The sequence below is a fragment of the Erpetoichthys calabaricus genome, chromosome 4, assembly GCF_900747795.2.
Source record: "Erpetoichthys calabaricus chromosome 4, fErpCal1.3, whole genome shotgun sequence".
In the NCBI taxonomy this organism is placed as follows: domain Eukaryota; kingdom Metazoa; phylum Chordata; class Cladistia; order Polypteriformes; family Polypteridae; genus Erpetoichthys; species Erpetoichthys calabaricus.
The window spans coordinates 280,761,371-280,774,324 of NC_041397.2; positions in this window are offsets into that span (position 1 = coordinate 280,761,371).

Below are 12,954 nucleotides of genomic sequence, written 5' to 3' on the forward strand. Positions count from 1 at the left end.
ACAGTCTTGAAACACTGTAGTAATTCCCTTCATAATTTTAAATACGTCAGTTGTGTCTCGTCTTAATCTTCTTTTGCATAAAAGGCTCAGCTCTGTTTGTCCTTCCTCATAATTGAACCCCTGTAGCCCTGGAATCAGCCTAGTCGCTCTTCTCTGGACCTTTTCTAGCATGGCTATGTCCTTTTTGTAGTTTGGAAACCAGATGAAGCCTCACCAGTGTGTTATAAAGCTTGAGCAGAACCACCTTGGACTTTTACTTTACACATCGGGGCGCTATATAACCTAACATTCTGTTTGTCTTCTTAATGGCTTCTGAACACTGTCTGGCAGTTAACAGTGGCAAATCCATTATGATTGTAAATCCTTCTCATAGGCATACGTTTGATTTTCAGATCTCCCATTGTGTATTCAAACCTAACATTTTTACTTCCTTTGTGTAATAATTTACATTTACTTACATTAAATCTCATCTGTCACAAATCTGCCCAAGCCTGGATGCTATCCAAGACCCTCTGTAATGATTAAAACAGATTCTAGATTATCTGCCTATTCAACTAGCTTGGTATCATCTACAAACTTAAGTAGCTTGATATTTACATTCCTATCTAGATTATGTATGTTTATTAAAAATAGCAGCGACCCCAGCACTGACTCCTGAGATACACCTCTCTTAACATCACCCCATTCTGATAGGGTTCCTCTCAACATAACCTTTGCTTCTTGTGTTGAAGTTAATTCTGCACCCATCTACAAACACCCTGAGCTCCCATGTGCAAAAGGAAAAAATTCAGACGTGAGCGTCAGTAGGCTTTGAGCCCTAGGAACCAAGTTACACTAACTATTCAATAAAAATTCAGTAATTATTTACTGCTCTGATGCTGATCTTTCTGATCATAAAATCGGTCAATATGATAGCTATTGATGATGAGAAGAATTCATAATTGATTGAAGAATTACGGTATTTTAGAGTTCCTCTGGAGTGCTTCTTTCTCTTGCACGATTTGGCTCAAAACTAATCAGCACATCGTCATCTAATAACAGGCTTACGTTTCTAGTTTGGCATTTTTCCGTGCAGCTGTTTTAGCTCTAGACCATCCTCAAGAAACTGTGACACACAGACACACACACGCACACACAGACACACATACACACTATCGAGATATCGATTTTTTCGGTATCAGGGCACCCTAAAATGTCAAGATCCATGAAAAACTGGAGATCGAAATTTTTGACGAATCTAAAGCTTTCGCTCCTCTCCCATTTACGATAGGTTAGGGTGGGGGAGGGCACAAAGCAAAAAACAAGAAAATGTTCACAGTGAAAAATGCAACATTAGGAACACAACAGCGTAGCCTTTTATCTTTCACTTCATTTCTAGGTGAAATGTCTTATTTCTAACCTTCTTTTATTTTTTTCAGGATAAAATAAAGAATGCCCGATTTTTGCTAAACATTATGCTGTGTAATCTTTTTGAAGTCAGTCACATTTCAAGTACAACATAACCAAAATGAAAAATAGAATATTAAAAAATGTTTTTCACAGTAGTTCAATTTAAATTATTTTGATATACCACTTATCCAGTGTGCCGTGCACATTTATAAAGATGTTTAAGGGGTTGTTATTTTCATAAGTACAGAGTAAAATGACGTTCTTACTTGCTTACTTGCACATGCTAATCAACATGAAACATGTTAACACTCTATGGTATCATATGAGTAGAACTACCTTACCTCAAAACTTTGGTGTTCCTTACCTGAAAAATATCAGAACAAGTTAAAATGTTGTCATTTTACAAGGACTGGCTTTAAATTTTTTATTGTTTTTCATTTTTGTTTTGTCTGTATGAATTTTTTTTTTTAAATTGAGACTTTTTTTGCTAACTGCTTTGCTATTTACTTTATTTTTATTAAGTATTTTATTAAGTAACTTGATTACCAAAGGAGCATTTTAAGTATCTCAGGGTCTTGTTCACGAGTGAGGAAAAAATGGTATGGAAGATCGAAAGGTGGGTTGAAGAACCTTCCGTGTTCAGGCAGACATTGTACCGGTCAATTCATGGTGAAGAGATAGATGAGCTGAAAGGCAAATCTCTTGATTTACTGCTCAGTAAACATTTTCACCCTGAGCTAGGTTCATGAGCTTTGTGTAGTGACCGATAAAATGGATACAAGTGGCAGAAATGCGCTTCCTTCGTAGAGTGTCTGGGCTCAGCCTTAGCGATAGGGTGAGGAGTGCAGACATTTGAGAGGAGCTCAAAGTAGAGCCGCCGCTCCTTGCATTGAAAGGATTCAGTTGAGGTTCTCAGACATCTCACTAGGATGCCTCCTGGATGCCTTACTGGGGGAGATGTTTCAGGTATGTCGAACTGGGAGGAGACCTCATGGCAGACCCAAGACATGCTAGAGAGATTTTACAGTTGGCCTAGAAGTGCCTCCATATCCTGCCAGAGGAGTTAGAGGAGGTGGCAGAAAAAGGGGATGTCTCGACTGCTGCTTGTGACTGTCCCAGACTACTGCCTCCACAAACTGGACCCAGATAAGCTTCAAAAAATCGATATGTGAATAGTTGATTTTTATTAAGTTCTTTTAACATTTTTTAATTGTCTTTAGTTTATTATTTTCCTTTCACTCTGTATGGGGCAATGCAGCCTATCAAATTGCATCTGAGCAGCTAACGGGGCTCCTACTGAGGCCTTATTCAAAGGCTTAGCAAGCCACAGGCTGACCCCTGCAGCATTGTGTAAATTTATTTTGTATCTCAGCAATGTTTACCAAGGAATGATTTGCCTTTTTGAGTTTTGTTTTCTGAAAATTTTGTGTTTTTTCTTTTATAGCCTGTTATTTTTGGGGGCCTTTTCTGTTTAGGGTTTTTGTAACTTTAGATCATGTACTATATAGTGTGGACTTGTGAGATTGAAAAATAAATATCAAATAAAAACACAAAACATCATTTAATATTTACAAATAACACTAAGGGTATGACCAGTTGGCTTAATGTACAGGAACTAAACTAAAAGGAACAAAGGAAAGTGTTAAGGCTGGATATACTCTTCCCTCACAGCCTGGCAACACCTGACCTGGAAGGAGAAATATGAATCTGTTTCCATTATCAGCACATAGGTTACAGAACAGCTACCTTTCATACCTCAGTTTAAATAGAAGGAGTCTGAAATGAGAATGGAATCAGGAAATAAGAGTGTTGCAATTAATGCTTTATTCATTTTTTAAGTTTTCTTCAGCTCAAAAAATTATCTTTATAATCTGTTCTGGGGTTTCCTTACTAAAAGTTCAGTTTTTGAGGTTTGTTTTTTGTTTGGAGACTTCATTTAATAATTGTTAACTTTAATAATGTTTTCTCTTGGGAACAGAAACCAACAATTTGGGAGCTTTGCATCACCTGTTGCCTTAGTAACACTCCCATCATGCACTGGAACTATGTATCGATGACATCATTCAATATAACAGTATAAAGGTCGCTTCATGCAGGTCCCAAAGTATCTGAGATTGGAGAAATTACTGGTGATTACATGTGACTCTCTTTCTCTGTTATTTTGGCAATAGATTTTTGAAATAGAAGTTTGATTTTAGTTTCATCATTATGGGATTCATAATTGATTCCCGACTTCTAGTTTTGACTTCATCTTTGTTATTCTGTCTCTTCATTTATATTTCCTACTTTCTCTCTCAATACAGCAAAGAGAGTTGTTAATACAATATAAACTAGCCTAGGTCAAAACATGGAGATTGAGAATTGAGGAGACAATTTCAAAAGAAATAAACAAAATTGTAGTTAAGGGGTAAGCAATAGGGTCAAAAAACGGTAAAGTACTTTGTGAACAGAGCCAAAACATAAACAGAATCCCGTAGTCAAAATTATAGAAAAAGTCTGCAACCAATATAAAATCTGAAGAAAATCAAATGAGGGTCTTAAGTTAATTATACAAACTTGCACAACTAGAGTGCACAACAGTATTACCTACTGTATATCTGGCGATATCACACAGCCCATTTCAGGTTGACAGTACCTAGCAATTTTCAATGAAAACGACTCAAAATTGTGGTGCGAATAAGAAAAACAAGACGGTTTTGCAGGAGAACAGATTTCATTTTTAAAATTGTTAAAAACATATTGAAACAAGAAATAAACATGCCCCCTGGATTCCTTGGCTTTCAAAGTCCCCAAAAGTACTAGGTTGTTGTACCGTGTTAGCCATTATGAATGTAGAGAAAAGCCAAGCAAAATGACACCTTTTATTGGCTAATTAAAAAGATTACAATATGCAAACTTTCGAGGCAACTCAGGCCCCTTCTTCAGGCAAGAAAGCTCATTACATCTTGCCTGAAGAAGGGGCCTGAGTTGCCTCGAAAGCTTGCAGATTGTAATCTTTTTAGTTAGCCAATAAAAGGTGTCATTTTGCTTGGCTTTTCTCTAAAGTCTCAAAAACAATTTTAAATATTTTTAGACACCAAAATAATTTTAAATGCAGTATTTTTAAAGACCAACCTTCCTATTTCAATGGTCGCTGCTGGCAATGAGCTCATGCATCACTACAGCTCAGCACATACAGACCAACAGTTTTTCTCACTTGGGATACTATCCATCTTATGTTTCTATTTACTTAATGACATTGAATTAATTTGGACGGAATTTATTGCCGCAATATCATACAGTACAATGAAAGGAATTTGCTGCTTGTTCCTGAGGCGCAAAGACATAGACAAATGATACAACACAGCTATGATACAGCACATGTTACAGTGACACTCTAGGCACAAATTACTAAGAAAAGTAAAATTCTTATAAGGACACAGTATCAATTAATATAAATCTGTATCAGTTTAAGAACAAATAAATTCAGTCACACACATGCACCTGGGAGACAGATTCAGGGCTCAACAAGTGGTAATTCTACTCCGGCTCAGAGGGTGGTGCTGTTACTTAATATCTTTCCTCTTCCTCCCTCTGCAGAACGGAAGATAAACAGGCAAACATCTATGACGTTTCTTCCCCATTCTGACCTCCTGGATCCTCCTCTTCACCTGCCTTACCTAATAATGAGCTCCACCGCCATCTTGATTCACAGAAACTAATGACTTGCATCTCAGAAAATGTTTTCACAAGTGTTGCATGTTTTGTTTTACCAATCTTTATCTCAGTTATACTAGGATCACCTTCGGGTGCCCCAACTCTTCACGACCACTCTTTTTTTTGATTCACAATACAACACAATACAACACAATACATATGCAACATATATAGGTCAGTCTAACAATAGGGTAGTACAAACATGAAGCTACTTACAATTGATTAAATCCTAATGATAAACCTGCGTACCCATTAATACAGGGCTGAAACACTGATAATACTGCCATTAATACCAAAGAAATTATCTGCACAGCCAAAGTCTTCTTTAAGGATGATACTACGTGTGGTCTTTGGGACAAAAAATAACCCAAAGACACCCTAGTAGTTTTACACTATTCGTGAACTTGGAAAGGGGTCAGCTAACTGAATGACCCAGTGCAGAGGATGTGGACTGCCCTACTGGCTTTCATAAGAAGACACTGGCAATACCATATCTTGGCTATATTGTTGGCATATGACCCCTATTAATCTTTGTCTCGAGAAAATACCTCCAGATAGACAATGTTGTTAGTGAGAACTTCAAGCCTTGCCCACCGTTGCTGAGGTGTTTCACTTGCACGTTGTTGAACCACGGTGTTTGCTTTGTTTCGACGTTTTGACTTTTCATCAGTGTTATTAGCACAATATCATTGTTGCAAGGCGGCATTTGCTGCATACAGGTCTTTTGTAGTGAGAAGTGAGGTGCATCCAAGCACCAAAAAAATGTAAAAGTGGCTGTGGTTGAGCGTGAGCAGAGTAAACTGCTCCACACACACACACACACACACACACAATTCTTTCGTTTATATATTAATTGTTGACTTGTTAATTAGTTCAGCCACAAATCCTCAGTTGGACTAGGATCTGGACTTTGACTAAACCACTCTAGGACATTGTAAAACAAATAACTCTTCCAAACTGTTACACAATCTGGAAAAACAATATTATAAAATTGTATCTTATCTATTTATTACATTTAGTGTTTAAACATTTCAATGGCAGGGTTGTGCCAACTTTATATTTCATAATTTGTCTATAGACAGAGAACTGGATAGCAAACAATCATATCATTAGAATGATATCTTAGAGAAGAAGAAGGCAAACATTATTTCATATCCTTAGCATCTCTGCTGCAGCTTTTAAAGGGAAAAAATATACCTAAAGATTATGACCATTTATATTTTTCCATCAAATACAGCAAAGCGAAAATTCCTTTTTAATACAAAATATAATAATCTTTACTGCAAATATTTCAAAAATATAAAGGTATTAGCAAATGTTGACTATTTAATTATTTAAAAAAAGTACAAATTGAAAGATTGTACCATTTTTGTGAAATAAAACCATAAAAAGAATAAACTACACCAGCATCGATTTTCACAAATAAATGAAAGTATATTACATTGTAAGCATACGTAGTGCAATTAGTCAACAAGCATGGTCAATATTTAGTAAGAAAGTCCTGTCTTGTAAATAATTAGGAAATATTACAACCGTCCATCTGTGGAATTTCAGGTCATTCTCTCACCCTTCAAGATGTTTCATGGAAGTATCTTATAATAGCCTACATGTTCGGCGTGCGTTCAGCAAATGTGGGTTCACAGAAGTGTCTGGTAACAAACAGCTTTTTTGTGTTTGATGTAAATGCCAAGTTCTTTGGAGGTGACTTCAGAAATGGGAGCCCGTTTATTAATTACAAGGGGGCACTGTTTCATCTGTGTAGCTGTTTGAAATGGCTTAAAAGAACATGAAATGTGCAAACCAGGTGTTCTCCAGTAAATGTTACAGCTCACTGCTGACAAGCGTCTTCAAATGTGTTAAGGTTTGTGGATTGACTTTGCATATTTTTACTATTATTTTAAAGGTTAATTATGCCTTCCGATATGTTAGAATGATTTTACAAGATGACATAAGTAAAATAATTGAAAACAACAGTGCATCATTTGAATTCACACAGTTTGAACCTGGCATAACGTTCTGATACACTCCAAGTTCAGTCAGGGCATAGTTTCTAACCATAAAATTCTTATTATATAATAAAATTAATTTCTAGTGTGGATGAAGGGTCCAAAGTATTGTATTTTACGATACAGAGTCTATAAAATATTTTCACCTCTTCTGAAAGTTTCCACATTTTATTATTATGAAACATTGAATCACAGTGGATTTAAATTGACTTTTTTGACACTGATCAACATAAAAAGACTCTTTAACATCAAAATGAAAAAAAGATCTCCGCATAATGGTCTAAATGAATTACAAATTTAAAACATAAAATAACTGACCTCATAAGTATTCACCCTGTTCAAGACAGTTTTTAGTAGTTGTACCTTTGGCACCCATGATCGCCTTGATTTTGTGACCGTAGGTCGTCTCCTTATCAGCTTTGCCCATCTGGACACATCTGAACCAGCTTGACCAGCTCAGGCTCTGTCAGGTTACAAGGAGAATGTGAGTGAGCAGCCTTTTTGAAGTCCAGCCACAAATTCTCTCTGGGTCCTGCCATCCTTTCCTGCATGCAGATCCATTGACAACTAAGCATTCTTTTACTAGATGGATGCTTTTACACTTTAATTACAAATAAATAGAGTATATACAGTAAATCACAAACTAACAATCAGTTTTTTGTAAATGTTTATGAATATCAGTATTTAAAAACACAACAGACCATCCATGGTCAGAGGCTGTGTAAAGAAGAGACTTCTCACTGGTAGTAGAACAGCAAGACAGGCTTCAGAGGTTGTTAGGTCACTTGTAGGTGTGCTAAACGTTTTTTATCATTTCATTAATTTTGCTGTCAGACATGTAAGATTTGCACATATTCTAGTAATATCTGTCACAAGGAAATACTGCTTCATCTGAGTGCTCATCAAAATCCCTATTGATTAAAATGTCAAACACCTATTACCCCGAGTTATATATTACATTTTCAAACCAAAAATGGCTGGAGGTTATCGACTGGTGAATCTGTGGTGCAGAATCAGTGCCTTTAACATGAAGGCTCTTAGTCAGCATGTCACTGAAAGACTCACACACTTTAATCTACGGGCTTTCAACTTCATGTGGATACATACTTTACTACGTAGATGACATAATCTCCAGAATACACAGTACTGTTGCAGTTATTATTCAGTTTAGCAATTTATGTAGTCAGCTTAATTACTTGATAGTAAACTTTCAGATGATGAATATCTAATACACTCCAAGTTACATAAAATCCTCAACGTGTGCACAATGTTTTATTTAAGGAGAATCTTTATAGGGGAAAACAGCCTACATACTTCATATAAATGCTTCTTTATATACATGGTTAAGGTTAAACAACTCTTTATTTTTAGCAACTGTTGACACTCTGCTCAATGCATAGATATCAGATAAGATCAAATACGACTACAAAGGATTTTGTACCGGTAACTTTGTGAATAACATATTTTCAATTTCTTACTAAAGAAAGTGCATCTGCTTTTCGCTTTCTTACAACACTCAATCAGATGTATTGCATATTTTATGTATCTGCACAAGTCTGTTGGCGTTCCTCATAACACAGTGGAAGTTCACTTATTCAGCCATTATTTTCAGGAGGTTGTTGATCAGCTTTTGTAGTGCAGATCACCTTGCTCCAGATTAATGTCTTGAGTTGTACATCTGGGGTCAACACAAGACACAAGTGTGATCTGACTGACTCAATAAGTGTTTTAATGCACCCAGAACCCTTTATCACATTATAGCTTGAAGGTTTCCAGAAGTAACCCCTGAAAAGTATTGTAGATAGTCTGTAAAGAATAGATCCAAGCTAATAAGTCACTCATTCACAATATACATTCAAGCAACATTAGTTATTTTTACAGTTATCATTTTTATTATTATTCTGTTTAAGGCGTTCAGTCATAATCCCGCAGTTGGTAGCGTCACACCATTGGCTCCTTAGCCAAACACATACACCAAATGTCTGAATCTGTGGTTCCTCTCGTACTGAGCAGGATTGCTATTGCAACAACACCATCATCAGTAGGGTAAAACTAACCTGTCTCACGAAGGTCTAATCTCAGCTGGAGTGGTGGCTCTGAGGCTAGGAATCTTCGCCCGCAATTGGAAGGTTCCTGTAAACGCCAGAAGTGACTCTACTCCATGGGACCCTTGATCAAGGCCCTTAACCTGCAATTGCTTCGTCCTGACGTTAATCTGCATTCAGCCCTGCAAGCAGGTCCTCCAACTTACAGGCCACCATAGAAAAATCTCATACTGTTTCAGTGTGATGCTGAGGTGTCACCCGCTGTACTCAGGTCCCAATCCAGGTGGTTCATAATGTGGTGGATGCAGCAACGTGCTATTAGCGCATGCTCCCAACCTCTCTCTTCTGTTTAAGGAAGAATGAAGGAATTCATACAAATCACTCTAAATAAGCACCTGTTAAAGAGCTACATTTATAAAAGATGAATAAAAATGAAATCTTGATAATGTGACACAGCAAAAAAGTCTTATGAAAATAAAAAATTGTGCCCAAATGTAAAACCTCATGATTTATGTATAGTAAATAAAATGTTACTATGACATGAAATATTGAAACAAGTACAATTAAAAAATATATATATTAGAAAAGTTTTTCAGAAAAATATATACAGAACAAAAGCAAAATACAGAAGGTTCCTCAACAAGAATGTGCCTTTTATAAAGTAAAATAAATACTGTATATAAGGAAAACAAATACAGAAATGTAACTTAAGAGAAAGCATAATAAGAACATGTTTAGTAAGAGTACAATGAATATCTGAAGTCTTGTTGAATAACAAAATCATATTTATTATCATAGAAAAGCTTTTCGGGACACCTCTCCTTTTTTTAATTAAATGTGCAGATTCTTTGGAATATGAGCCAACATTATAACATTTCATTCTCTGTCACTACTTTACTTTAACTATTCTTACATTTACCAACATTTGGGAATTTACAGTTTACAGATGAAATGCATGTACACCCAGGATTTCTCATCCACTTCCTTTAATCAGCAGTTGCATCAGACTTCACACTGGTATGGCTGTCACTGTAGCCTTCCAGCAGGGGACGTCTCTCATCCCCATGACTGATCTAGCTAAAAAAGAAAGTTAGTTCCCAACCCCCAGCAATAGAATAGAGCAAATGTGCCAGAGGAAGATTTACAAATAGTTAGTGCCATAAATGAAAGCAAATAAAGTGTGCAGATTCACACCATAAAACCTGGAGCATCTTGTAGTTCTGTAATCAGATGAAGATTAGCAGATGGTGTCCAAGCAGCATTTTTCTTGTAGTTGCATGGAAACTTCCATTCCTGGTTTAACTTCCCTCCACTTCCTCCTCTTCCTCTTTTTCTCCTTCTGTCTCATTTGTCTGATCTCATGTAGCTACTGTCATGAGCCTGAATTGAATTTAATTGCATTTGTCTTTGAGATAATTGCACCATTTAAAATTTGATTTGGAGGTTTTTGAGGACAGTGAACTAATTTGTCATGTTTGTTTTGTGCTAAAAATTATTTGCATGATTTTATAATTGTTTTGATGGTCTTTTTTACTGAATTAGGAAGTACACCATTTTTGCGCTTTTGTTGTTATGTCACAAGTTGGGTTACAAGTGGTGTGGCTTCAGGAGTCATGGAACCAGCTTCAATTATGGAAAGGTTTATTGAAGGTAATCCAAGGCAGTCATTCTCTGTTTGAGTCTGACAGATAAAAACCTAAAGACTTAGTGGCATTTTCTCTTGATTTGAATTTATTCTGGCAATGACCCTTTGCTTATGTTTCTCAACTTCACTTCTAGTGTTTAGCTTTGGTTTTGACAAACGCATAGCTTGTCTTTCTGGTTTTCTGCATGTCCTGCTTCCTGGTCTGATTCTCATTAAAAAAAAAAAAAAAACTCTATTCTTTCAGTTCAGGGATTGCATAAGCTACACTTTTTAAAAATCATCCATTTTTGGAGATCATAAAATTAAAATCTTTTTTCTTAAATTAAGATGCTTTAACTCGCATTTCTGACATCATAAATGTGAGAAACAGAGCAGCATGCTTGTATAACTTGTAGCCAACTTATGAAACTATACATGCATTAGGGTAACAGTTCTGCATTATAAACTTGATTTAAACCAGTTCTCATCTCTTATTAGCAAAAAAATAAATAATCATCAAACAACATCCCACAGCAGCATTGTAAAATTGTAAGCTTACAATGCCTCAGAGCTTTTTACACTTTCTCCTTAAACTATCTTTCAAAATGTTCAGGTAGTTTTTAAACAAGAACAAAATCATTAACAAGCAAGGTACATTTTAGTAGCCAAGTAACATAATAAGCTTGTCTTTGTAAAGGTATATTCTGTTTTCTTTACAAGAAAAGTTCTGCTTCGTCACTGCATGGTATTTCTTTTTGTTTAGCAATAAACTTATTGTTTTATTATTATAAAGACCTTTTCATTTGTTATTTTCTAATAATGGATGGCATGCTGGGATTTACACTTTATAATGATAAACTATAATTAATTTAGATGTATTATATTGTTTCTAAGAAATGAGTAGTTGGTTTCATTTTAGAAGATGTGCCAATAGCTTAATTTAATGCCATGGTATGGCTAGGGGATAACATGCAATGATCCAGTCATTCTAGATCTGGTAAGTGAGTTGCTACTTCTATAATCTTAGGAAATCTATAGCTTTTTTCTTTTTTTTTTTTTTTTTAAGAAAACCCCTTATATTGTCTAGGTTACAATATCAGTGAGAGGTACAGAGATTCTAGCTAATACTACATTGTCCTCTGGTGGAAAAACAGGGAGAGCTGTATGTCAACGGCATATGAGAAACCATGAGACTGGATGGTAATAGGCTAGTGAGGTTGAATACAGAGAGAAGTTGAGAGGACCCCTCCTCGGGCTGGAGGAGGAGTATAGGGACCCTTGACATCTCTCCTCACTATGACACATGGAGAATATGCCAGTGAGGTAGGATCCCAACCATCTGAGATAAGTCCCAGTGATGCCAGTGTCAGAGAGGATGGCAAGGAGGACTTCGAATTAATTTCCAGGATTAATGTAGACTCCTACAAGGAATTTATTATGAAGTAAATACTCCATCTTATGCCACCATTTTATCTTACCCTTAAATCTAGTCTACATTTAAAGCATTTCAAATCCAGACATGACTGCATATTTATTTTCTAAACACTTGTCTTCTCAGTTACAAATACATAGCTAAATTCTACTTTTGTTTTATTTCTGATCACTCCTGATACAAATTTCTTGACCATTGTTCAGTTATTCTTTTCTGCATTATGTAAGAGAAAGAAAACACATTTTTTTCTATCACTTTTCGCTACATACAATATCTTGCATTTGTTTGGAATTCTGTTAAAGGCACTGCCTTTGTGCTTGGATTCAGCCAAAGGTTTATATCATTTTGGATGAAAAAAACACTGCTAAACTTGAATTGTGTCTGTCATCTTTAGAGAGTGGTTGCTCCCGTATTGTATATCTCAGGCATGAATTGTTAATTACTCAGGTTATAATTAAATTTCCTGATCCTCAAAAGGCAGAGTTTCAGATCTGAAACACACGTGGGCAATGATTATCTGGAGGTAAACCCAGCGAATGATTGGCCCAGAGACTTTGGAAATGTGATTCCAAATGTGATTCATTCACCTATGTTTCTACTTCTTGTACAGTATATGTAACGCTCACAGTCAGACCAGCTTAGAGAAGTAGGAAGAAGAATGTTCAATATATTCTTTTAAAGTGAGATCAGTAGTACTAGGGTGTTGTACTATTAGCCATTATGAATGTAATGAGAAGTCAAGCAAAATGACACCTTTTATTG